The sequence below is a fragment of the Hesperophylax consimilis genome, chromosome 1, assembly GCF_061612785.1.
Source record: "Hesperophylax consimilis isolate HC1 chromosome 1, BYU_Hcon_1.0, whole genome shotgun sequence".
NCBI lineage: Eukaryota > Metazoa > Arthropoda > Insecta > Trichoptera > Limnephilidae > Hesperophylax > Hesperophylax consimilis.
In genome coordinates, this window is record NC_142836.1 from 5,939,394 (window position 1) to 5,966,458 (window position 27,065).

Here is a 27,065-nt window from a genome sequence, read left to right on the forward strand (position 1 = left end):
GTAATGTCCAATGACTCCACCGGACCATAAACCGCACCAAACAGTCACACGTTGAGGATAGAGAGACTTTTCAACAATAATTATTGGGTTTTCCGAGCCCCAGATGCAACAATTTTGCTTGTTGACGAAGCCACCGAGGTGGAAATGTGCCTCATCACTCAAGATGATTTGCATTTGATTCACTCAAGTGAATTTTAATAATTTCAATGCGTTGTCGAAGCGTGTATCGTTCCATTTTTATTAATGGTGTAGTTTCTGCTTGTCAAATGTCAAAAAATGACAGCTTCAAAAGTAACATCTACCGAAATAGCGGGCTATTCAAAATAACACCTCTTCTTGGAAAACCCTGTAGATTATTTTATTTTGGTACACGAATTTAAAAATAATATAATTCTTCGTCTTCTAGTGTTGTCTCTTAACATCGGAGCAATCATCACCCTGCAGACTTCTGCACTGGACTACTCTTGTACCAGTCACGATTCCAAAAGTCATCTTCCGTCAATCCTCCCCAGGTCATCAGTTGGATAATCTTCATTTTTAAATGATTTTACAGTCTCCTGTAAAGTCTTCCTTCTTCAGTCCTCCTTGTTTATATCTTATTCCATTTTGCAGTGTTATGCCTTCCAACCATCAACGAACGAAGTGGTTTATATGTCGATGCATCCAATACAATAGTCACCCTGTCAGTCCATGGCCTACAGGTCTAAAAAAGATTACAATCATCCCGTAAAAAGCAAAGTTTTTTTAGTATGATCAAATTTTATCAACAGATTTTTTTTTGCTATGACTGAGGATTGAATCTTCCTCCCCAGGGTCCGGCTCTTACCTGCTGTGAACTTTTAAAATGTCATTTAAAGCTTTTTTAAATCTACTGTTATATCAGCCATTGAAAATAGAAAATCGCCAATTTATATTCGCTCCAGATAGGAAGGAAAAAAATCTTAAATCAATGTATTTTCAAATATACACATATGGTTCGGAAGGGTTAAGAGATCATATTAGAATTCCGGGAACCCAAAAAAAGTCCCTCAGGATTTCCTTTTATTCACATTTTGAACAGCATTATAATGCGTGCGTTCGAGTATTCGAACCGTGTTGGATTATGCTTAAAACGTTTCATCTAAGATTTTTTAAAGATATAAAACCTCGCCTGTCGTATTTTAATGTGACACTGAAAATAGGCAATCATTTTAAGAAAGGTTATTTTTTAATCCATTAAACGCACCAAGAAATGTACCTGCAAAATAATTCAATTTGTTTTTTATCATTTATATCCGCTATACACCCAAACTGCTCATTACAATAAGGAAGTTGAGTCCATTTATTTATTTTTTTTATCAATGTTCGCATTCAAACTTAAATACTGGTATTTTTTTTTTTAAGTTTGTTTTCATAATTAAATTAATTCTCAAATTTTAAATTTTATCAAGCCCGCCAAAACGAGCGGAATCCTAGCGGTAAGAGGCGGGTGTGGGTGTGACGTCATTCGAACTGTGAAAACCACGTTTTGTATGGAAAAAAATTTAATTCTGCAACAAGGAATTCCAGCAATTTTTTTACCAATGTTAACCGTCTATTAGAATTGATGTTATTAAAAAAAAGAAAATTGATTAAAATTTCATAGTTAAATTAATATTTTAAGTTAGAATATTTGCTTTTCCCGCCCGGTACGGTATTCCCGTCGATATTTGTTGAGGTGCCCCGCGCGAATTCAGGACCACCGCGCAGAAAAGTAAAGACCAAAAGTAAAATAACGGTTTGCAGCCCAGTTCACTGTGAGACTTTTCTGGGCGGCCGGCGGCCTGAACTGTATCACATGTTATGTGACATGTATAATAATAAAAACTTCTAAGTTATGCAATAAACAACATATTATTATAAAGCACTATACGAATATGTATCTTTAGAAATCCATTTCATGTAATAATAACAACAAATACGTACATATATTTGACATACCCAAATAAACGTTTGGCCTATACACCTCTCTCATCTAAACCGACCATCTCTCATGTAATAGAAAGAGATGCACCATAGGTGATCCGTTGTACGTACAAGTCACGACACATGTGACGTCAGAATTCTTTCGACCAATCGTGGAGCGTATACAGTCTATTGCTATTGAATGCTTTTTCAAGAACGTTTAACTAATTCTAAGAATAATAATATAGAAATATATTTATATATTTAGAATCGATATTTTTTGATCTACATGAACATATTTTTTACAAGTCAAAATATTTTTCACTCAACTTCCTTATTGTGATGAACAATGTGGGTGTATATCAGATCATCATTATTTGACACACAATCGAAATTGCGGTATTCACAAAATGAGAGAAGTATTCAAAGATATCACACTTAAGTCTTCAAATTTTCTGGATGCAGGTTACTCCGAATTAAATGCAACGGTGTATACTGTGTAAAGGTTCAAGGGATTTATCCCTTTATGAAAGAACAAATCATATTATTTAACAAGCGACTGCGTGTTAACAAAGATTGTTAAAAGTTGACAGCTTGGTACGTTAGGAACTTGATACTTTATTATGGAAAAAAATCTTCTTGGATACTTATTCTGATGGTTATACCCATCAATGTAATATATCATTGAAGAAGAAGATAATACTAATAAATATAAAAGAAACACGAAACAGTGTAAAAAAAAAGAAAAAAAAATAAAGGTCACAACTAGGAACCGAATCCAGGATCTCTCGTCTTACTGGGACAGGCGTCTTAACCAACTTGACCATTGGGACCTATCTAGTAAACGTCATATTTGTCGATCTCATATTTAAAATTCAGAATTAACAATATCATCTTGCAACAAATTTTCCACATATTTTTTTAATCTATCTTTTTAAATGGAAACAATGTTTCTAATGAAATTGTAACCTAGGTTCGATTCTTAAATGTGACCATTATCTTTTTTTTATTTTTCTGTGTCTTGTTCTGTTTAGATTTATTAGTATTATCTTCTTCTTCAGTGACATCTATATATAAATTTTTCTTTTGTTTTCGGTAGTGAATGAATGCAAATATTGGAATCGGAAATTATCCCACTTCTTACACACGCACACACGCGGAAATATACTATTTTTCTGAAATAGGACGGCATTACAGTAGTTAATATACGAAATAAATATCGGTCCCACCCGATCGGCATTTGGTGTGATTGGTAGAGATGTCGTCTCCGATTCCTGGGTAGGAAGGTACAATACTCAGTCAAACTATTTTTTTTTTATTTCAAGTCTTAAAATACATATTAAAACAGATTAGTATAGTTAAAAAACTAAGATTATTATAGTTAAATAACTAGTTTTTTGCGGGTTGATTAAAAAAACGTTTTTTTTTTTAGTTAACAAAGCACCCTCGACGTAATATTTTGTTATTTGGTGCAAAACAGACGTATCTACTCCAAATAATCATTGAATATTCTGTTATGTAGGAACATGGAAGTAGGAACTTCCGACTAATATGCAATATAGGTATATAATACCGACTCAAAAGAGCAATGATGTAAGTACACCATTTGTTTATCTGCAAGGGCAGGTAAACAAAGAATGCGTGCGGATTAGCAAGTAACTAAATATTATTTACGTCAAAAATCGCTTAGCAACTGTCAGAACAAATCATACGTTTGTGCCAATTTAAATGGTGTATAGTGTTCCCGGAATCCCGTGGAAATTTCTCTCTGCCCCTGTCATTATGCGGTCCCGGGATTTAAACGGGTTTATGTCTTCATCTGCCTCCCCCCGGATCCTGGATCAGCCCTTTGGGTTCGGGTCCTGAAAGAGATCAGGGGCTGCGCCCCCCGACCCAGCGCGCCTGGTGGCTAATCTTCTTAATCAACCTATCAGAGCGCGACCTTTGTGATATTCTATGCCAGCAGTTTTCAAACTTTGTAAAGGCGCGACCCCCATCCATTTTACATGTTAAATGGTGTGCACTTCTCATCAATATCAGACTTTGCGCTAGCGCACTTTTCGTCCATTTTTGCGATAAAAACTAAACACATAAACAAACTAAAATTGGAAGACAACCTCATAGTGTGTCTCGAAAACGGAGCCAAAGTTCGATAAATTAATTCAAGAAAAACAAGTGCACCCATCGCGTCGCATTAATTTGAATTACTTGGGTACATTTTTTTAAATTTCTGTTTGTGACTTACTTATTCTGGAAAATTGGACCCATTGTTTGCTTGTAACAATAAAGTTAAAAATATAATCTATATTGTAATATGACTGGCTAAAGAGTTTCATATCAGCTAGATCACAGCTAGTGAATAACGGTCTGTATAGAGAATAACTTTGGTGTACCTCAAGGTAGTACGCTTGAACCACTACTTTTTTATAAATATACTCCCTTCATAAATTAATTATACTCTACCTTACTTAACTTAGAACAGACTATATGTCTAGTTGGGAATTAATAGTCACCAGACAAGTGTAATTAGAAATTTGAATCACATGCAACCTCAATTTATAAAATAAAATATTTTTATTTATTGAAATCTCGCGAACCCTACTTCGAAAACCACTGACTACCACTGAAGAGATAATTAACCGATGCAAGTGCGTTGCGGGCATGTCTGTTTGCCCTAAGTAAGCTCAATTTTTACTTTTAGTAAAATGCCTTGTAAAATTAATAATATGTCCAATTCCAGTAAACTATTAATACAGGGTGCGGCAGAGAGGACGGTCGTTTTTAAGATGGGTAGTACTCTCCCCCTCCGTCTACGAGAGAGGTGGGGGGGGGGTGCCGCTTGACTCGTTAGTTCCTAGCATTATTTTACCAGTTGTCGTCATGGAGCCGTGGACGGTGGAGCACCGCGTTTTCGCCTATGATTGTTTCGTCCGAAATAATGAGTCAGTCATCGTCGTACAGCGTGAGTTTCGTCGCCACTTCAACATTCATCGGAATAGAGCTGTTCCCTCTCGAAACACCATCCTTCGTTGGGTGGAATCACTTCGCAGGCGTGGTGAACTGATAATAATAATACTTGGATGACTTGTATAGCGCCGTTTTTGTGCAAAAACACCTCAAGGGCGCGAACAGAAGACCAAGAGAAGCTCCGCGAAGACAAAACACCTCAAGGGCGCGAACAGAAGACCAAGAGGAGCTCCGAGTCGAACTCCTGAAAATGTTGAACGCGTTCGACAAGCCTTACTTCGCAGTCCGACTCGATCTGCCCAGAAGCATGCTGCTGCACTTCGCCTCAGTGATTGTTCGGTAAGGCGAATTTTGCATATGGATCTCCGCTTTCACCCCGATGATATAGAGCGATATTGGAGAGAGTCTACGCGAACTTCCAAGAACGCCTCCAGCACTGCATCAACGATTTCGGCCACCACATGCCTGATGTGATTTTCCACAATTGACTGTCTCAAATGTTATTTCCTCGCGAACCTGATTCCATCAATAAATTTGTTTTTGAGTAAAAATTAACTATTTTATGCATAGACATATGAATATTAGTAGACCTGCCCTAAGTGATTAAAAGCGTATTATCCCCACTCCCCATACCGGTTCCATTGATCCGGCTGGGCTCGCATATGGCCTCAAGTGAAATTTGAAAACGTGACGTCATCATTCTTGTGCGAACTATGGTCGAGGCATCATCGGTTCATTTTACGAAATTACACGGCAAAATGTTGACTTGTGATATGAAAACTTGTAAAAATAGATGTGAAAAAGAGAATAAACCCAATTTTCGTATTACATTCCATAAGTAAGCATTATTTTACTATATTTTAAGCTTATTCACACCGTATTATATGGATCAGTTTTAGAAACATATACTATCACATCACAATGTAGCGATTCTCAAGTGTGCTCATCGTTGTTTACTGGGGTAAGTAAATTATGAGACATTTGTAAAAGTGTCTTAACTAAATACTCTGAAACTAACTACGACTCTGAAAATAGAAGCTGCCTTACTTTGCCGAATTTGGACTTCGCAAATTAGTTCATAACGTGGCGAGTAATTTGCGCTCCCATGTAGAAATGTCTATTCATTCAAAAGCAGATTTTACTTTTAAGAACTAAATGGTGATATTATAATGCGAGATGCCTATTTACTGTCAGATTGATTTATTGACGAATCACAGTCAGCCTTACTCCCTTCGTTCTTCAACAGTTGATTTTACCCCTCGCCATTATCTTCTCGTCTATTAATTCCTATGTCTGTGATTTTATGATTTTTTTAAAACCGTCCGTCTTCTCTGCCGCACCCTATATTAGAGGCGCTAGTTTAGCTTATTGACGTTGTCATTCATTTCAACGACGGTAAATTGAATTTATTTAGTAGTTGGTGACAGTGTTTTGCGACTTCTAATTTGTATTTTGATCAATATTGATTAAAAAAATATCCCAAAAAGGAGGTTCCGTGTGCAGTTTTCGTATGTAATAATTACAAAAAAAAGAACACTTTTTTCATTATGCCAAAAACGTTTACAGGTTAGTTACAATTGTGGGAATTGAATTGAATTAATGAATATAGAATATTGAAATAAATAAAAGATTTGACCGGTGGGTGGCTGAGTTGACATCGAGTTTGGGTTCCACCCAGGCGAAGTGTGTTCAATTCCTCGGCTGGCTAAGTTCTCTATTACAACACTAGCAACATTTTCCGCTTACTGTGGTGGTAGTAGGAGATTTTCAAATATTGTCAGGTTATTCGTAACCCGGGAATGTTTGTCTTTTTTTAAAGAAAAAAAATATGTATTACTAGACACAAGCGCCAGCTTCTATAGAAGAGGAACATTAAATAATAATCCAAGATGCCAAACAAAACGTCTGTAACCAAGTGGGTCTTCCGACAACCCCGTGCATTTTTCTGTCTTATGGACTTTTAGACTATAGAAATCCCAATTATTCAATCAATACTTAATGGTAACTAATGTATTTGCGCAGAAATACGTAAAATTCTAAAATGATATGTATTTAGTATTTAAGCTAATATAAAGAGGATTGTAATTTTTGGGTACTACCTACCACTTGGCTGCGGGATAGTTAAAACCATCAAAGACAGAGTAGTTAATAATCGCTTAAATATTTTTTAGGTATACGTTAACTACATTTTTTACGACTTCTATCAATTTCTACAATTTATTAACGTAAAATAGTGAATATATTTCACATAAAATCCTTTAGAGTATTTGAATGAAAACCAAGGCGCGGCGATAGTTTAGCAAGTTGCCATCTGAATGTTTGGAAAATGTTAGAATTTGGTGGTATTATTAGGGTATTTTCATTTAGTGAAATTGATCATACAGATAACGAAATTCTTTCTGGAACAAATAATCAATTTCATTGGCCTGAAGGAATAATGTTAATTTACATCGTTATCAGTTTTCCAATACGGTAAATAAATATAAATGAAACTTCTAGAGATTTTCTGGTCAGTGTCAGCGATGGTTCTCTAATTCGGGAATTATAACACTAAATAATACTTGGCACGTTTTAAATGACAAAGCCAATGGGTTTGATGACAGTTATTTAGATTTTAATGATTAATATGGTAATGCTGAGGAGTCATTTTATGTTTATTAGGGTGACGCAGATCTAAAGTATGTATAATTTAATGAGAGTCGGTAATTAAAGTTAATAATGTGACGATTCTTATTTACATAACTTTAATAATGTAATTAACAGGTTTTTTTTCATCCAAAAGAGAATTTGTTGCCAATGGTGGACATGATGCCAGTCTTGATTTTCGTGTATTTTAAATTTGTATTATGAGCCAAGGAACTTCGAAATCTGCATTTATCTGTAGACTTCAGCTTATTGTTTGTTCCGAATTTGCAATCGCTTTAGCTGCCGATACGATATATCAAAATCCTATAAAGTGTTGTAAAAGAATTTTTATATCATTTTACAACAGATTTATTAGGAATTTACAGTGCAATATTTTATTTTATGTTAGCATTTGAGAAGATGTTTATATAAATAAAGGTAATCCTTTAGAATTGCTGGCCACGGGCAATTTTTTGAAATGTCACTTCGATTAAACTTAACTACCATAAAAGTCAAATGTTTACGTCCGGGTGGTGGAAAATACTGCATTTTTGTATATAGGTACATACATTTATTTATTTTTTAATTCCAATGTTTCAAGGCCATCATTTAAAATTATGGAGAATTATTTTTTTTAAATTGGGAAATTTTAAAATGATGTGGAAATAGTGAAAAAAATGAAAAATTTGTTTCTTATGGGACGAGCGCCATGACGATATTTATATTCCTGATATTTAGTATTAATATAAAATAGGTTTTTAAGCAATTTTTTTAACTCATTTTTAAGTTAAAAATTGACTAAAAACCTGTTTTCCAGAAATACCAACATACCAAAATTTGAATATGGACGGAAATTATTGTAAAACATCAATATGGCGGTTTTCCAATACAAAAGTTAATTTCAAATGATTGTATTATTTTTAATGCAGTATTTTCCGTACCCCCGGATGTGAATAGTTGGCTTTTATAGTACATAAATATGTTGAATCAAAGAGTTATTTAAAAAAAAACCGTATTGTGTGTAGCCATCAATCTTAGAAGTTTACCAAAAAAAGTTTTAGGTTAATTATATAGCATTTTTTTATGGTAATACCACACAAGAGTCCCAACCGTCTGGGGCCAGTGAGAATCTATAGCATCCTCAGATGGTATGTTGTGAGGCTGGAAGTAGTGGGGAGGGGAAGCTAATGGTGGGGGAGTACCTAGCTTTTCAAATCTGGTCATCACAGACGGCTAAAGTTATTTCAAGCAACGTTTAGATTCTGAATAGTGGTCTTAAACCAGGGCGTTCCTAAGACTATATTCCACTCTCTAACGTACCGCAAGTATTCAAATATTATTTTTAAATTAAAAAATTGTGAAATAGCACAAATTCATAAAATAAAATATCGAATTTGAACCTGCGACTTTGGATTTCTAGCCGAGAGCCTTACAGCTCGACAACGGATGCCGTCGTATATCTACTGTCTCAGAAATCTCATCCAATAGCACCCTTCATCTTGTCATGCTATACTTTGCTAGTAACTAGGTCTGTTCTGCCGTGTGTACTTGAAAAAGTCGTGGCGACTACAAAGCTTGAAGATTTCAGACAATTCCGAGCCATAACATTCCAAGAAAAATGGGCTATCGATTTATTTGCAGTATTTATTGTAAGTGCACAAAAGTATTTTTCTAAGTATACCTAATATTATTTACGTTCACATTCGGCAAAAATATATTGAATATTCGGGTTCATCAGTGTATTAGTATTGACAAATTTAAACGCGCATAAAACTGACAGGTCACGTGTAGGAATATATTATTTTGCGTGAGGCGTGAGCCAGGGCTGTCATCCAACGGGTTTCCGTAAAACTCTGTAATAGTAAATCTGGAAAACTGTAATCAAAAGTGTTCGTCACTAAGCATATTGGTTTTTAGTTTTTTTTTTCAATCAGCAATGTTTTTCATCTGTGAAACGTACCTATCAATAATAGCCTTAGTTACATAATTAAAATAATGGCTTTGAAAACTAAATTTAGTAGAGTGGAAAGTGTTGGAAATCCGTTATTATGGAAATCGGAAAACACATTAGTTAATGACTATTATTAGATTGGGTACTGTGCGAGAGATGGACGTTGAATGGATGGAAATTTTTATATCGATTTATAAATTATTACAAAATGAATATATTTTAACCACTGTTTAAAATAATATTTAAAAACTTAACTTCTAATCGATCTCTCTTTTTATCTCTACTTACACATATTACCACTTACCTATAAAGTAATGTCTCTGAATAGATAATATTCTTTATTCTATGATTTATTTACAAATACGTTTGTCTCGATACGCCAATTACTCCCAGTGCGACAAAACGAGCAAAAATCATTGAAATGTATTTCAAATGAATTGTGAAATAAACTTTCACGAATCGTCTTTATAATTTTGTTGCTAAAAGGGTTCTACCTTTCTTCAGTCGATATGTGATGCTTTATCTCTCTTTATCCTTGTCCAAAAGACAGTCTAACATCATTCCCTTTCAACTAATTATTGCAAGCGGTTTGGTTGAACGTGGGGTTTATTGACGGAATTTCCTTCCCAGCGTTTCGTGTCAATTTGATTCGCCAGCAAAATTCTAATTTCGACTACAATACCACTTTAAAGTTTGGAGGGCACCGCTAACCGCTGCTCAGCCATTCTGGTTTTCTAACCCTGTCAATTTTTGCAAAATCGATCTCATCGAATTAACCCAATTCTCAGGGCAGGCACTAGACCATCGAGAGGGTTGTGAAGTAGCCTAAGAGGGGTGGCTTGCCGCTTGGGATGGGTGGATCTAGGGGTTGATGCTCCCAGCGTAGTGACAGGGGTGGGGGAGGATTGGAGAAGTGGGGGATGAAGGCTTTTTGGCCAGCAGCCAGAGAGGCGCCGAGTTCGACAACCGGATGCTAATTTTCAACTTTGACGTCACAATGTCACTTCACAACCGGCGTTTAGCAATGTTATGACGGCTAACCCAACCTAGGCAAATTTAATGTTTTTTTTTGTTTACGTATGGTTGAAGGGTATGTAGGTATATAATAGGGTGAATTGTTTATTAATGGTGATATATTTTACTTATTGAAAACATAATCGTAAAATGTAAATAATAAAGCTATAAATATACAGTTACGTTTACAAAAGGTTTAAATTAGGATGAACTTATTGAAAATAATATCAGGGATTTTCAATAACAATATGAAACAGAAGAAGACACGGAAAATGAAAAGATACGGTACATCATTAGTATAAATCATTGTTTTATTAATTATTGAACAAAATACCAATAATACATTCTTAATGAAAATATGAAACATTGGAGGTGGCCTACCACTTTTCCAAGGCGTTCTAAGGAAACAGATGGTTTTCTCCTTCACTGAAGTCACTAAATTTCTATTTATAAAGGAAGCTACTTTTTTATAAAAATTACTCTAAACCCCCAATGTCTAGGCATCCTCTGTTAGTAGGTAGCGTGAGAGTGCGTACATGTTGTTAGTTATATAACTGGATTACATCTCATCTTCGCCAATTAATCGGTGAATTAACCAATCGGTGTTGCTGCAAAAAAAATATTGAGATAATAAGAAAAAAGTTACAAGAATTAAAAGAGAAGTATTATTATTATTATTTTTTTATTTTTTTCTTCTTAGGTTTGTCAACAGTGATTCATATCAAAGCTCTCGAAATTCAATTACACAATTTAAACTTGGTTGATACTATCACTAATTACAGACAAACACAACATTGATGAACACAAAACTATAAGTACAGAATAATGTACATGTATGCACCTACATGCATACATGTATACACAAATACATACACTTACATATACATTTCATAACAGCAATAGTAAATGAGATTGTGACTTGACCAAAGCATTTATTTTTCTACGTAGGTATTCCTTTTTTTAATTTTTTCAGCTTATACTAGTTTTTACTTTCTTAAATGTAATTATTTATTTATTTTTATCCTGTAATTTCTGTTATGTAATAAAAATAGTAGGTAATTATAATACAGTACGATAAAAACAATATGGTAAAATAATATTGCCGTCGAAAAAGTTCGATTGTTTTTAATTTATTTCAATTGAATTCATTTTAAAATATTAGGTATGGTATATTAAAGTTACTTAAAAAATTATATAAATACATTTTTTATGTTTGTAAATTATTTCGATTTTTTAGCAAGGGCGTTTTCTAAAAAAAGGTGTAATCACGATCAAAAAACTAAAAACTTTATGTATTTATATAATATTAGTAAAGAAAAATTATTAATTTATATAATTTGGATTAATTAATTGGATAATTTAAGTCATTAGAAACGATGAAAAAAATATTTTTTAACCTAACCTACTTAACCCAGTTAATAAAGTTTTTGTTTCATCACTTTCCATGACTTTATATAACCTTTTAAAGATGTGATGAATTATCATTGTGATGATTTATGATGATTTATCCGGTCACCGCATATGTGATACATTCAAGGAAACGTTAAAATGTGAGCTAAATAATTTCATGTTTGCTGAAAAAAAAATGAAAGTTAGGTTAAATTCATCGGTTTATAGTACTGATGAATCTTGATGATATACCTAATAAATAATGTAATTTTGTGTTAATTTGAAATAATAAATAAAATATGTACTAGGTATTTCAAATCAAACTGTTCAAATTTAGCGTGAAGAAAAAGTATGTTAACAACTGCCGTTCACAGATGGCAGTGGTCATTTTGTAGCCGCGCTCCATTCCGGAGGACAATGGAATATTATGAACGTAGGTACCTATATTATTTTGTGTAAAAAAATATAAGTACATATTCGTAAACAAAATTTTCAAATTATAAAATCACGTAGAGAGATGTATAGAGTATTAGGGACGTACCCGACTTACAACCAGTGATTTCTGACATTATTTAAAGTAATTTTGGTTTTCGGTGACATTTTTGGTTAGTGCATTTTAGTTTGTTTTTTAGAAAAACATATGAAAAAATTGTATTTGTTGTTACCCAGCCGAGTAGCCGCCCGACCACCCAGGCCGACTCTAACAGTCCAATACCTACTATTTTTTAATGTTTTATTTTTAAAAAGCAACCAAAAATGTCACCGGTGACAAGAGTTTCTTCTATTCTGTGCTCCAAATAATGTCAAAATCAAGTATGATTTGAATGATTTCAAAATTTTATTACTTTTAAAAAGTTCTACAAAAGTTATTTTCTAATTGGCAACTTTTGGGAAGTATATTATAAAATCCAATGAAAGTGCACAACAGTCCATTGATGCATTATTGTAGCTCTATGTCAAGCGAAATGTTTTTCTTCATCACTGCGTCATATATTATGCCTTTTTTACACCTAGCGAAAGTTTTCGGAAGTTTTCTGGTTTGAATAACTTCTGGTAAAACGAGAATAAACAGATTATTTACACACTTCCGTTGGAAATACAAATACCGCGTACTTCGTAGACTCGGATAAGATAACTTTTAAATATATAACAATATATCGTCATCAGGCATCGTCGGCGCCGTGGCTTAGTTGGTTAAAGCGCCTGTCTAGTAAACAGGAGATCACGAGTTCGACTCTCGTCGGGGCCTTGTGTCATACGATAACACGCCGTATTTTTTTTGTTTTCTTTTTATTTTTTAGAAATATTCTTTAAAACAATATTATTAAAAAAATATTAATTACTATATTTTTTTAACATCCCATGAAAATCAAATTTAAACACAAAATAATAATCTGGTTCATTTATTACTGTGTGGTGGTTTATACCAATAAAAACGTATTTGTATATACATGGTTAATAAATACATAATACATTTTTTATATGATTTTTTTTAATATATAAATTTTTAAAGCGACCTCTTTATAATAAATATAACATTTTCTACTCTCTACTCAATATCCCGTATGGTCTAGTGGCTAGGATAGCTGGCTTTCACCCAGCAGGCTCGGGTTCGATTCCCGGTACGGGAAAATCCTCCATGGTTTTTTTTGTTTTCTAAAGAAAAATGTTTTATCCAATCTTCTGAAAGCAATTTTACACTTCTAAATATTGTTTCTTTGAAAATTAAAATAATAAGAGCACTTTGTCTCTTATTATTTATACATATATTTATTAACCCATGCATAAAAAATATAATATTTAACAAATTATTAATATTCATTTATAAATTATTATTATTATTAATTATATTATATCCCGAAAAATAATTTATTATTTATTTATATACATATATTTTTAATTTGCTTTACCGACATCTATTGAACAAAAGAAATAGGTTAAAGTAATTATTACACTTACGATAAATTTTATGTTTGAAAATCACATCAGTGTGTGCTATTTTTTCTATATTATTATTATGTACCTAAATTTATTATGAGTCAGTGTTTGCATTTTTAATACGTAAATTTATGAAGACCACTTAGTAGAATAATTTTCAGAATATGACCACAAATACTAAATTACCGTTTTAAGTTTGTTATAGTAAAGCGCACTTGAAGGGAAATGACAATAAACTACGCCATATAAATGCCATTATTATTATTATTATTATTCAGTATTCTGTTAGGATGCATGTTACAAAAATTACTTTAGAATCTGTAATTTATGACCGAATGAATCAATAGTTTTCGAGAAAGGCACACAAATACAATATTTTACCGATGATTCAATCCAATATTGTATTTGTATGCCTTTCTCGATAGAATTGAGTTTTTATATGGACAAAACTATTTATTCATATTCATATTGCGTATATGAGGGCGCAAACAAATAATTTGTCTTAATACTATAAAGCAATACCTTGCAAAAGCGTATTTAAACAAAATTAATTAACTAACGCCATCTGTGAACACGTAGAATACAAGGAGCGTTGCGTTTAACGTTAATCATCAAAATATTAAATTGTCATTGGGTAGAGTTATCATGAAACCAACATAACCATAGAAATGGTTATGAACATAATACATAGGTACTTTGCAAAATATCACATAGATTATATCACATAAAATACAACATGGCTATTTCCATTTGTATATAATTAACAGTATATTATTTTGATATTTTATCGTTGACATTTAGCCATAGGTTAACAGGAAAACATTTTTTAATTCAAAGTCCATCGAAGAATACATGAAAATAAGCTACAATTTTGCCAAAACACCAAAGAAATATAATTGCGTCAATATGCGATTGAACTTCAAGCGAACTATTTTAGTCATCGACCAACTACATAATATGTATATCATTTACCTATTATCTATTTGGGAGGCGGGTATGGGTACCACCGCCCCTGGAACCATTTATTGGATAACCAGCTGTCATAGGTCACCTTGTGGGAGACCCTCTGATCTATCCAGCTGGTATCGCTCAACCCATCGTCTTGCACCGCAGCGGGAGGATTCATATGTCCGTCACTCCTGGACAAATTGACCGTAGATTCCCACCCACCAATACTAACTTTTCCTTCCCATACAATTTCCTCTCCTTCCTTTGCTTAAACAGACCCTCCACACAGCATCCCCAAATATTACATAGGCCCTGAGAGAAATTATTTTCATTCAGGGTTTCTGTGTGAGATTAATGTAAAAAATATATTTTTGTAAATATTTAGGTATTCAAAAATTTGTTCTGTTTTAAAGACAACTCGTTATTTTTATTAGCATTGCGAAAAATGACAGAAAAAATAACATCGACTGCGACATTGGAGATCCATGACGCATGGGTACCCGGTGTAGCCGGGTCAAAATTTATCATAATAATATTATGTAAAATGCATATAAATGGCATTATTGTAAAACATATATAGTAGATATAAATATGTACATAAAATGAAATATAATATATACACACATTTAATGCTTATAGAAATTTAATGCTCAAGATCCATAGGACCCAAAAACACGCTTCTGCACGTAGACAAATGACGGTCTCCGAAAATATGATTACTTTTAATACATTCCTTTTTTACTAAAATTTGGGGTTTGCTAGTAATTGAATGAATAGATTTTTAATAAATTAGCAATATTTTATATCAATAAGTTTTCTCCGTGTGTCCAACTTGCATTTAATTTACATTTAAAAAAAATTCATAATAAATTCTTAAATAATTCAAAACACATTGTAAGCCATTGAGTTATATATAAATAGAGTCTACATTCTTGCAATATCAGTGTTAAATATCTATACAGGGTGTTTCGGCACGTACCCGACAAACTTTAACCAGTTATTCATTAGCACATTTGGAGTAAAAAATGTTAGGGGCACTTTGCTGCCCGGTAACATTTTTTTTAATAAAAAAATTACTATTCATATTTTCACCACATGTCACCAATGTTTTATCCTTTGTCAAAGTTTGAAAACCCGTCTGGCAATATTGTGTTCGAGTTTCGTTGAATAATATACGTACGTACCTACGTTGGCGCGCTTTTACAATCACAACGAAATGGCACGGCACCATTCGTCTCATTTTTAACTAATATTATTTAGTTTGTACGAAAGAGCGAGGACACTTTTTGACACACTTGCTAATAACAGCTGTTGAACACGAGAAACAAGGCAAATGACAGTGACGGAGTGTGGATTTTTTATTTATTTTTTTGTTTTTAATGGAAAAAAAATGTTACCGGACAGCAAAGCGCCCATAACATTTTTTACTCCAAATGTGCTGAGGAATAGCTGGTTAAAGTTTGTCGGGTACTTGCCGATACACCCTGTATACCTCGATGTTGTAAGCACGACTTTTTATAATATTTAACAAGGTAGGTACCGGATTTTTTTATACAAAGGGCTTTTGGAAACCCACTGGATTACAAGGTTGCTTATTTTGTTATGAACTTTGATCATAAAAAGTTATATTTTTTTAGTTTACGAGCTACGTATTACTTCAGACATTAAAGTTGACAACTTTTTTATGGTGTTGTAAATATTTTAAAATATCAAAACTGTCTTTGTTTGTCAGAGTCGGTGAAACCATAAGATTTCAGATTGTGCGAACCAGGTGTTATTATCATCTTGCGTGTTTGCCTTTTTAATTAATTGTATCCGTTTAAAATGGCAGTAAAAAGGTAAGGCTGATATACTGCGGGTCCGGGTACAGGGAACAGGGCTCAGGGCACAGGGCACAAAGGGCAAAGGTCACGAGAAGTGTTTACTCGTTGAATAATTCATGTGGCCTTCCATCATTGCGTCCGTAAGGGAATATCGCATAGACGGGGCTTAAAATTTAAATTTCCCGCCTATATATAAGAACCGTCAAACTTTGAAGCTTTTCGGGGAAATGTGCCCCACGAGACCTCCACGCACTTGTAGAAAATAATTAACTTATCCCGAAAGGTACGAATATAAAGTATATAAATACAATCTTTTTATTTGGTTAGAAACTCTGGAAAATTTATTGGGAACAGCTCGTAAAGGTCTCATAGAAATCGTTGCCTCCCTCATGAGAAATATGATCTAAATGGCGTTAGAAAGAAAAAAAAACACCACGGTTTTTTTTCAAATCTAAAAATTAACCATAGAACAATTAAAATACACACCTCTATGAAACCTAGATTTCTGACTGCAATTTGAGAAAAAATATGAAACTTTTGAATTTTTCACTAATTACTTTTACATGAAACGACAAAAAAGGAAGATGACAATAACGTTTGTCTAATAAAATATGTGTTGTTTTCGTTATTTGTAGTTGAGATAGAAAAAACATACCTAAGGTGAGCCGTTTTTTACTACTTTGTAATGATTGAAAGACAAAGTTTTTTTATGCATAACACAAAGGATAACAGTATTTTTAAGCAATAATTATTAGCTTGAAACACTTATATAAATTTAAAAAATATTCCGAGAAAGAATACATGCCGCCGACGGGAATTGAACCAGCAGCCTTCGGATAGCCGGTCAGATGCTCTACCAATTGCGCTACGTCGCACATTGGGGCGACTTCATGTAACGCGTTGGCTGAAATTCAGAAAATCAAATGTTCTTTACAATGAAGCAAGTATGCTAGTTTTGAAGTTCATTAAGGACGGGTTGTTTCGGAGAATTTGAACAATTCATCAAATTTCAACGTTCATTTTCGGGTTCTGTGAAAGACTTATTCAAGTTCTGTTTTTATATCATTGTAGGCTAGTTGCTTGACAAAACTGAAATAAAAACAGAACTTGAAAAAGTCTTTCACAGTACTTGAAAATGAACGTTGAAATTTGATGAATTGTTCAGATTCTCCGAAACAACCCGTCCTAAGTGTTGCATAATTACCCCGAAGCGTTTCGCCCTAATCGCGATACTGACGGGAAGAGATCAGTTTGAATTTTACCTTTGTGCGGGTGACTGTGTCAGTTTTCGAAAGCGCGTAAATTTCAATACTTTTCAAGTTTATAAAAATCAAAATCTATCAAGTGTACAGATCCAATTCAATATGGATTTGTTTGATTGGGATTTTTTAATCAGAAGTTCAAGTCCCACCGGCGGCATTTATTTTTTCTAAATAATTAATGCTTAAAAATAATACGTATTTTTTGTGTTTGAATTCAAAATTTGAATATTTCAAAAATACACAATATGTTTATTTCTAATAACTACATTGGAAAATCGTATTTCATCACCTTTCAAAAATAGGTTTTAGTTTACGGATACGTACAGAAATATTCAATTTATTTGGATTTTATTACAAAGCGGAAATACTCTGACCCTCTGACAGAATGTGCCAGAGGCCTGAGGGATTAATAAAGGGGCTACATTTCTAAAAAAGAGATGCTTTGAAGCATTTTGTTGAAAATGTGCCACATTATATTAATATCTTATATAAATTTTAACTACTGGCTCCTAACAAAATTATAGAATATAGTTATCGTGTGGTCACAGACGTTCAAAACACTTTGAATTTCAGAGTTCAAAACACTTCAATAATCCTTTGATTGCCCCAATAAAACGCCAAAACGATAAGATTCCAAAGTAATCCGTTATTGCTATGTCAAAATCATTTCCCCTTTTTATACAACATAATTTTTTTTCATCGGAGGCGCACCAATCATAATAAATTAATTAAACGATAATCCTGGATCATTATAAAAAAAATACACATCAACAACTCTCAGCACCAGTGGCATAGCTATAAACTCGCGAACCCGGCAATCATGTTGGGGGGATTAAGACTTATTCTTTTTAGGAGAATGTACGAACCGTGACTGTCGACGCTCAACGTTATGTTACCATGTTGGAAAATTCTTTTGAACCTCAATTGGAAGAACTAATGGCGGAAACAGATTTTGGAGACATCTGGTTTCAACAGGACGATGCTACGCCCCATACTGCTCCAGTTTCAAAGACTTAACTGCGACAGATGTTCCCAGCGCGTCTCATCTCTCTGAGCGGTAAGTGGTGTAGCCCGCGCGCTCACCTGCTTTGAGCATTTGCGACTTATTCCTATGGGGGCTACCTGAAAGAAAATGTTTTAAGCATCGGCCTCACACCTTGAAAGAACTCAAGGATCGAATTCGAAAATCGGGAATCGTCGCTATACCCGTCAAGATGTCATATGACAAGGTGACATCATATCATCTTTCTAATGTCATCTTCAGAACTTAATGTATAAAATTAACCATATTTCTGTAATTTTAATAGCCTTTCAAAATTGCACCGTTTTCACACTGTCTGTTTTGCCGCACCCTGTATTTCTATTTAAATTTGAATGCGTTTCATATGTTCTCTCTGATATTTTATGCTACGTATACATACGAAAGCCCAACTGCCGAACTGATCTAAAACTTAAGGAAAAGGAACGAAGCAACCGCAAATGGCATGAAACGTCGCTCGCAGTTGCTTCGTTCCTTTCCCGTAATTCGTGGCTCGGTTCACGTTTAAATTCGCAAATGTATACGTACCATAACAGACCGAGCACTACTTTTCTAAGAACCTAGATGTCCTATAATGTTCCAATATATAAAAAAATTATTATAATACATTTATTTTTTGATGACTTCAAAATATTTTTTTATTGTTTGACTGAGGATTGAACTTCCCTACCCATGTACTGAAATTGACTACTCTACCAACCTCGCCGTAGGGTAGGATCAAAGATATTAGAAGAACGAGATGTGCTATGAGCAGTTCATACTGTGTGGAATTGTTTTGCCCAGTGTCGCCGGTTTTGTTCACCAATACTACTGCACACCTTCGCTTACGCTAAGGTATCCGCACTAATACATAGAACAGATTTCTGTGCGTACACGTCCCGATAGTATTTAAAGTACCCTAATTAGGTAGTACTCCGCCTACGGTCCGGCGGCCAACATAGCATATCTCGTTCTTCTAATATCTTTGGGTAGGATCATCATCTATTGCGTATAAACGGCTTTAATGTCATCTGATTTCATAGAAGTGCGTATATACCACGTTTGCACACAAACGTTGACAGAACGCATTGTCATCGACAACGAGTCTATCTGCAGAGTTTCAGCTTGATCGGATGTCGGGAAGTGGGTTAATTCCCGCTTCCAAGATTTGCTTTCATTCATTACCGAAAACAAACGTGAAAATCAAATAAATGGATCTAAAAAGATTTTTGATCTCTCTTGCAAATGAAGAAAAAAATGTGTGGATAAAGATCAAAATCACCGGACATTATATTTCGATCTACTTAGCCCGGCCAGTGGCTATGTTGGCGTTGGGTTCAATTCCTCGGTTGGTTAGTACTACCGCACGACAAGCAAATGTTTCAGCTTACTGTGGTGGTAGTAAGAGATTTTAAAATATTGTCAGGTTATTCGTAACCCGGGAATGTTTTTCTTTCTTTATTTTTTTTTAATGTATTACAGTTGTCGTACAAACTATTGCTACGCCAATGCAAATTCTATCTTATCTAATATATTATGATCGTATTACTTATGCATCGTTTACGTTTATTAAAACTCAAGCTATTAATTATTATGCACGTGAATAGTTAATGTTTTCATTTGTCTACCTGTTGGTTAAGATTATAGTGTACCATTATTACTAAACATTAGATTAGAAACCGGGCTTATTTCGCTCGTGAATCACTAGCCGAATGAATGTTTCCCTTGGAGATTTAACTTGCTGGTCAGTATCTTAAGCAAAACCCGTAGACGCCTAGGTAGAGGATTCATTGGGATAAATAATATTCGGATGGTTTTTTTTCTGTAGCGCCATTTTTATACTAAATAATCTCAAGTGCGATGTGTCAGGAATTTTGTTATCAGCGCATTGGTCTTGGCAATTCGGCTCCCGAAGCGGACACCTCCAATTGCGCCCAGCAGGCCCTATCGTTGACTTATGTATGATTCATTCCATTACCATTCAAATTGAAAAAATCGTAGATATATACTTACGAGTATAATGAAGACTTATTTCGGATTTTGTTATTTCATTTCTTAGTGGTACCTGCCATGTGGTTTTTGACGTTATTTATTATTATTTTTATTTTTATTTTTATTTTTTTAATTTTTTTTTATTTTTTTTATTTTTTTTTATTTTTTTTATTTTTTTTAATTTTTTTTTTATTGTACAACAGAACATTCGTTCCAGTTACAGTACAATTTTACAAACAGTATAATTTTACATCATATCAGCATTTGGGTAAGTGACTCTTCAATAATTGTTTTAGGTCGTTTAAAGAACAGTCATTTACATCCAAATTCTTTGCTAGTTCGTTCAACAGCACCACTCCCCTCGTCATGCTATGCTTTGCCAGGACGTCGGTTTTGCCTTTTGGTACTCTAAATAAGTCATGGTATCGACTTCGGCTGTAGTGGTCTGAGTTTGACCACAAGATAATGGAGTAAATAGGTCACACCTAGTACATTTTACGTCGTACGCAAATAAAGTCCTTTCATAACGATTCTAAGTCGCAGTCATCGTTATTTATCGGTCATCGTCATATGATTTTTGCCTAATTTCGCTGGGCTGTTTTTGTGAAATATCACCTCAGGGGTGCTTTCATAATATTCGTAGATCGTATATTAACCAGTTTCCGGACACCGTGTTTAATATACCTTTATATAATATTATCAATCAAGTTTATTTTTCAACATTGTTGTTGTTTTTACATGAAGTGTAGTTATCCAAAATCAGTTGTTCAAGATTCGAAGAATAAGATTAAAATGAAATAAAAAAAAATTAACTCTTAACTATCGTAGATTTATCTATTTACTAACTTAAAGTTAATTAAAATTAAAACAATTTTCTGTAAATACTATATTATAGGTTGGTACTTTATGGCTTGCCTGAATTCTTCATACAATAATTTCCAATTTGGAAAATGGTGACACTTAAATTCAAAGCAAATTTGAGTTCATTGAACATGAGCTACGCGGATATACAGACATTAGTATTTTTCGTCTATTAATCGATTTCATACATTTCCGCTTCAAAGAATTAAAATAAAACATTTGGATAAAGGTTGAACTGAAAGGTTAATGTAGTTCCCCTATCAAGGTTTTCTCTCTAACAAAACCGAGGCTATATTTTATCAGTTGTCGGTTTGCCTGTAGCCGTTATTTAGCCACGACTACGTAAGATTTTTTGGTTGGGTTTATATAAACTTGCGTGTAAAAGGTGCGCAAGTATGTTTATTTATTTTATCATTTGTGGTTATGAAGAACGTTTCATTTCTACCGTTTATAATGATGTCTTCATTAGAAATCAGTGAGACATCAATGCATTCGAGGCATGGGCGTTTCGGTTATTTTTTTTAAATACCCGAATTAGTTTCGGTTTCCCAAAATAAACTGTTATTTGAAACTGTTTCAAAATAACGCAATAAATTAGAAAAGTGCGTTTTGTAGCAACGAATTACAAGGGGTTTAGTTTAATAAATTGGTACGGGAGCAGTCCGTGTGTTTGTGGCGGGCGGGGTGAGTGGATTTATACAAATTTATAGTTTTATTTCGAGGTTTATGAAATTTTGCAGACTTGATCTTGAAAACAAGAGTATTTGTCTGTCTACTGATATTTAAAAACTCTTTGCAAAGCCTGTGCAATGACCGGGGCTTCAGCTAGTTGAATAATACATAAAATAAAAACTTAAGAGGAAGCTACAAGCCAAAAATGTGTATATTCTTGGTATACCATATATCGTAATAGACATTAAAATCGCTTGATAAACGGAGTCTAGAAACGTTCGATTTCAAACAAAAAAACTGGTTTTTACTTATTTTGTAAATAATTTTATAAGAAAGCAAAAAAGTTAATCAAGTGAAACTGTCACAGAAAATCTTAGCTATAAAACTGTATTTTTAAAAAGTGGTTTCCCTATGCGTTCATACATTTCTATTGAAAAAATATATTTTTAGTAGTTTGCATTTATATTTTTTTTGAGTAATTTATTTTTTATTTGTATTCTGCTCAAGCAAAGCGATAGGAAAACCTTCAATTTAACTAAAGCATATTTTTGGGGTTTCATAATGTACACCGATTCGTTATAAAGATTAATCAAAATAGTGATTTAGCATTAAGCTTCGCCTTAACATTGAAATGGAGTTCTTGACATTAAGCTCAATGAATAACACGTTTTTTTAACGGCTATCCCAAAATCTGCGAAACTCTTACAACCGTTTCAGAACTTTGGCAGTTAAAAAAAACGGTTTGGAAGACAACTAGTCGATCGAATGCTGCTGATTGAAATACGAGGGAATACAATTATGATCACATAATAAGTATGACATTCTTAGTTATTATATTTAAATAAGCCATCCAGATCAATCCTTTCCATATTTTTATTTTGTTTTTATTTTACAAAAAAATTAGCGAAATATTTTTACATGTTACGGTGATAAAGAAAAATTATAACAGCTTTTCCTCACCATAAAGAGATAAGGCATTTGTGTTTGGTGAAGGATTTCATGCTCAATTTTAAAGTCATAAAATTAATAAAATATTGTAGATAATGATTACACGAAAATATGTATATGAGATAAATGCAAGATTTACCGAAAACAAAAAAGGTTTTTTTAAATAATAACAAATTTGAACTCTTAGGATGGGGTGTTTCACAGAATTTGAACAATTTAACAAATTTTAACGATAATTTTAATACAGTTCTGTGAAAGTCTCATTCAAGTTGTAACTTTTTTTTAACTAATCGGTAAACTTTATTAAATAAATAATTAATCAATTTACAGAGTATAATCAATAATGTTAACTAAAATAATTCATAAAATTAGTTTTCACTGCTTTTGATTTTTTTAATGTTCCTCTTCTATAGAAGCTGGCGCTTGTGTCTAGAAGAGTGGTGAGCATCAAGATGGGCAATATGGATATCATTAAAGGCCAGTTGCTTCACAGAACTTAAATATTAACAGAACCTTTTAGTAGTTTTAGTAAACTTTTGAATGTTTTCGACAACTTTTAAATTTAAATTACTAGATAGGGGTAGGTATTTTGAATATACTTCGTCCACGATTTTGGAATTTTAATATTTTTTTACATCTTGCTGTTAATAAGGAGTTAATTTAGTTGAAATTATTTTATAATTTAAAACAATTGATACATTCAATTGTTTTAAATTATAAAATAGTTAAACTAAATTAACTCCTTATATTACCATGATAATCCTAAGCCTATCATATCATCAAATAAAATTATCTTACTTAAATCAATTACCTCACTTAACTTATCTTAATAATTTTTTTAAAACATACAACAAACGATGTTGTATTCCCATGAGTTATTAAACTCATTAAGGGATCGCCAATTGGTAGTTTTGAAATAGAAGAGTAAAAAAATTAAAAAAAGAGTTTTGTACAGAAAAATTAGATTCAAAATTAAAAATAACCAACCCAAACCAATGTGCAGACACAATGTATGAAGAAAACATTTACAAAACATTTCACAGAAGCAACATACAGACACAACATATGAAGAATCACTTTACAGATATGTCACAAAAAAAATTGTCTTATAAGACTTTATGAATTATTATAATAACTCATTTGATTTATGTACTGTTGGTGTCAAAAAGTTAAAATAAAATAAGTGTCAAATGCTATTCAAAAATTGGATATAACTATTCTAATTAATTTCAAACCACTTGATTCCGTCTATCCTAGTGATTATTTTTATTCTTGCACTTTTTTCACTTTTCTTAATAATTTTAATTTTGCTAATTCTCTTAAATGTGGTATATTTATTAATTTTCTTACATCCCTTGGTAATTATTATACAATTAATTTTAATAACTCTACTTCTCCAAATAACTAAAGTCTTCTATAATTCTCTTAACTGTCGCATGAACTATAATTATAACAATTGTTTCAGCCATTTCCTATGTATTATTATTTTAAATCGTGATATCTGTTTTAACTATTTTGATTATTGTGTCTCTTATTTTTCGATGAATTTAAATTGTTCCATTTTTATTTTTATACACATCTTTAATTATTTTGTTTATCTCAATGTCTCTTATTCTTCGATGAATTTAAATTATACGAATTATATTTTTATATATACCTGTTTTAATTTTTTCAATTATCTCAATGTCTCTTATTTTTCGTTGAATTCAAATTGTTCCATTTTATTTTTATAAATATCTGTTTTAATTTTTTTCGATTATCTCAATGTCTCTTATTTGTCGATGAACTTAAATTATTCCATCTTAATTTGTATATACATCTTTTTTAACTATTTTGATTATCTCAATGTCTCATATGTTTTGATGAATTTAAATTGTGCCATTTTTATTTTTATAAATACCTGTTTTAACTATTTTGATTATCTCAACCCTCGTACACCACAATTACACCACCAGAACAATAACCAACCGACACTACAACGTACCTACACTACATACCACGTCAGCTCGAAGACATTTCATGTACCTAGCTCCCAAAATATTTAACCTTAAAAACTTGAAAACTTAAAAACCGAAACCCAACCCCATAAATTTAAAAACTAATATCAAACTCAGTTAACCTTATATAGTGACACGGAGAGCACACTCAATTTTACGCTTAACACAATTTAATATTTTACAGTATTTTTAAACAGTGAAACTAACAATTTAACGAGTCATTGAGAGACTGCAAGTTTAAGGAAGTCGGAGAGCAATCCTGCTGGTTCCTAAATTCATTTCTGAGTGAGCATTGTCAATATAATTAAAAGTCAAAACATTAAGTATTATTGTCACCCAAACTACTACCGCGCGGCTGGGTCCCTAGTATCTACTTCAAATCACTCCACCTTAAATACAGGCTGACCCATCCTCCATTTTTCAAAAAAAAAAAAAAAAATTAAGTTAATAAAATGGATTTCCAAGGATTCATCAATCTGGCGAGAAACGCGGTTGAGGCCCTCACTGAATTAATAATTGACCCAACAAGCAAATTAAACAAAGATCAAATTGCAAAAATGGTACCAAAAACAAATGCTATTCTCGGAACCATTGCTCAAATGGCTGCCAAAATGGCAGCACTCGAGGGTGAGCTGTCAGCTTTTAAAGCATTATCCAATAAACCTAACTCATTAGTATCTACTTGTGAAGCAGCCGACGAACTCGAAGAAAGAAAAAAAGAGCAAATAATCTAATAATCATAAATATTCCTGAAAGCTCTAAGCTCAACCAAATAGAAAAAATACAAGATGAGAAAATACAAATTACAAATATCTTGAATAAGATTGATAGTAACATTGAAATTAACTCTATCAACACTTTACGCCTTGGAGCAGTGAGGCCGGATAAACCTAGGCCCGTTAAGGTTATTCTAAAGAACTCCACTGAAGCAATAAATATCCTCAGGAGAAAGAACTTTTATCTGACCAACTCCACTGTTAAAATCTTTTCCGACCAAACACCGAACCAACGAAAATTCTTGTCGGACCTCCGCCAAGAATTGGAAACTCGGATAAAGGGAGGAGAAGTTGGGTTAACAATAAAATATATGAATAACAAGCCCAAAATAATAAGGTCAACTTCAAAAAACTCAAACACATCATCGGATACGGCCAAAATATCCGAAGCTGCCGTACCAAACTCATAGAGCTACAAACTACTCTTCCACTACTCCAACACATTGAAGTTTTTCTTCTTACCGATACTTGGCTTGATCCTGATATTCACACCGAGGAACTTGGATTTTCATCTTACAACACCTACCGCCTTGACAGAAATCCAGCCACTAGTACTAAAACCAGAGGAGGAGGAGTTCTTATATCCGTTACAAAATTACTGCCATCTACTCGATTAATTTGTAAACATCTGGACGTGGAACAGGTATTCGTTTTACTAAAAACTAAATCAGGCAAAATTCTACTGGGATGTGTCTACATTCCTCCTGGATCCAATATCACAGTCTACAGAAACCACATAGATGACCTCGAAACCTTTAAAAATAAATCCCCTAATGCCAGAACAATTTTATTTGGTGACTATAATACCCCTTGCATTGATTGGATGAATAAGGACTCTTATAACAACTTAAGCCTACCAGAAAATGCCCGCGAAATAATAGATATGACGAACTTACTCTCTCTACATCAAGTCAATCAAGTCTACAATACCAATAATCGGCTGCTGGATTTAGTATTCTGC

The 27,065-nt window shown here is 33.1% G+C and overlaps 2 non-coding genes across 2 annotated transcripts; both read left to right on the forward strand.

Moving 5' to 3' along the window:
- The first annotated feature begins 13,044 nt into the window (after positions 1–13,044).
- Positions 13,045–13,118, forward strand: TRNAT-AGU (transfer RNA threonine (anticodon AGU)). Its single transcript has one exon. It is a non-coding gene; the product is annotated as a tRNA-Thr (tRNA).
- A 310-nt stretch (positions 13,119–13,428) lies between these two features.
- On the forward strand, positions 13,429–13,500 carry TRNAE-UUC (transfer RNA glutamic acid (anticodon UUC)). The gene has a single exon. It is a non-coding gene; the product is annotated as a tRNA-Glu (tRNA).
- The last annotated feature ends 13,565 nt before the right edge of the window (positions 13,501–27,065 follow it).